Raw genomic sequence first — 2,120 nt, 5'->3', positions numbered from 1 at the left:
TAAAATCCTCCTGGCTACAGATTCGGCATCCCCCATCTCCAAACCCGCTTCACTGTTTGCTCAGCTGCTTCCCCGCAGCCGTACCCAGAGCGGGAGTTAAATAAATATTGCAACGCAACGGGCGCCGTTTCATTCTTAAATCGGGTTGCGACAGATACTTTCAGCACGAAGCCAGAGCGCCCCGAAAGCGTCGTTTCGGGCTGGAAGCAAAAGAAGGAGGGTTTCAACTCACGGAGAGTCGTCTCCACGAGCTTGGGAGCGTCACTAAGAGACTTCAGGCTTGGATTTAAATACAAAAGCCGTCCACCGATGGCTATCTCCACGTGATCCGTTGTGCATGCTTTGCTTACACAACAGGTTGCTGGGCCGGGGTTTTTAAGCTTCCTAAATTTACCTTTTTTCTTGGCATTGTCCCCCAAAGACACGACTCGTAAGGAAATACGGAGCACGCGAGTTTAAATCCAGGAGCGCGGCTTAAGGGGGTGTTTGAGCTCTTGCTCTTGTGCAGGTCACGCTCGCCCTCCGCCTCATCCCACGTGTCCGTCCTCAACCTTATCCGGGTTTAAATACAACGCTGAAGCAGACCAGAATTAAGCTCTAATTCAACTACTTTTACCTAGAAGGACAATTCCCGACCCGATTTCTCCCACCAAACACCCACCGGTGTTTCAAGGCAGCTGGAGATGGGCACAGCAAGGGGCAGGAGATGTTCCCAGCCCCGGGCCAACATCACACGCTGAAAAAACTTGAGTGACGTTGCCTGAACCGATAAGCGAGATTGTATTTCAAGATGTGACCCATTTTTCTTCCCCCCCTCCCCCCTAAAACTTCACATTGGGGACATTCGATATCAGATCTGCCGTGTTAAGAACTGCATTAACCTCTTCTCCGATGAGCGGTTGTTACTGAAGGGTGGCCGCACTCTTTCTTCACCGAAACGCTTTCCACCCTTTGTAACTGCAAAATACACGAGCCCTAGTTTTTAAAACGGCGGTGCTATCTGTAACGGCTCGTGCCAGTGAATTTTGGGCACCGGGAGACCTAAAAATTGCCAAGCGATAGTCACAGTCAGCAGGAGCATCCAGCCACTGGCAGCAGAAACTCAGCTGAGCCCTCCAAAACGCCTCTCCTTGGCATCAGCCGCCACCCTGGGCCAGTAGCTATTCATCCTCCAAGGTTTGCCATGCCAAGAAAGAAGAGATTGGGTTTGTTCGTATTTTAATTTGTGTTCGGTACGCTCAAGACTCGTTCCAAATTGTGGCCAGGCACGTGGAGCAGTCTGGAGAGCCGGGATCACAGGCTCTTTCATATTTCAATTAAAAACAGATCGCTTCTCGCTGCAGGGATGTACCTAACGTAGGATCAGGCTGAGCGGAACCTACCGAGAAGCTGCTTCAAGGACTTCCAAGACGCTGCCAGAAGCGCCAGGGGCCAGTAGGTGGTTGTTTTTTCCTAATGCGCGAGCAAGTTTTTAGTCTTTGGGGGAAGGGTACGTTGCAAAGTTTTTGGTGCGGACTCAGTTTTTTGGAGCTTTGCAGGGGAAACCTGGCAGCTGTTTGGGACGGGCTCTGCTCTGGAACCGATGATCCCGGGTGAATAATTTGGAGCTCCACTGACAGAAGGGGACCAGCTCAGACCCAAATCCATTTGGGAAGGAGCATTTACGCTCCCCTCACAGTAACATAACACCTACAGAAAATAAGCAGCCGAGGGATGAACACAGCTCCCCGCCCGGACCAGAGGTCGCATCCTGCCTTCTGCGTGGCTGAGCACTGCCAGCATGGACCGGTACCAGCGACCACGCTCTTCTCCTTCCCTCCAGCCACGCTCTGCCCTGTGATTTGCGAAGCTTTAGGGGTTTCCCCTGACGGAAACCTCGTTCCTAAACATGACGCTTTTTAAATGACAAAGCCCGAACGTCCAAAGCACAGCTCCCCGGTGGGATGCGTCCCCTCCATCCACCCCTCGAGAGACCGCACTTGCCCGGCTCTTTCATCTGCCGGCATCTCCATCCGTCTGCCCCAATCCAGCATCAGATTTCACAGGACGCAGAGCGTCAACGATGGAGACGGATAAATCAACACCAGGTTACGCCGATTAAACCCTTGCCTGTAAATCCC

General features: G+C 52.4%; 1 protein-coding gene across 1 annotated transcript in view; it reads right to left on the bottom strand.

Moving 5' to 3' along the window:
- Positions 1-2,120, bottom strand: part of WIZ (widely interspaced zinc finger motifs) — a 49,863-nt gene that overhangs the window by 10,200 nt on the left and 37,543 nt on the right. The gene's annotated exons all lie outside the window — the stretch shown is intronic.

The sequence above is a fragment of the Pygoscelis adeliae genome, unplaced genomic scaffold (assembly GCF_000699105.1).
Source record: "Pygoscelis adeliae isolate BGI_AS28 unplaced genomic scaffold, ASM69910v1 Scaffold434, whole genome shotgun sequence".
Classification (NCBI taxonomy): Eukaryota; Metazoa; Chordata; class Aves; order Sphenisciformes; family Spheniscidae; genus Pygoscelis; species Pygoscelis adeliae.
This window is presented reverse-complemented; position numbering and strand designations above follow the sequence as displayed.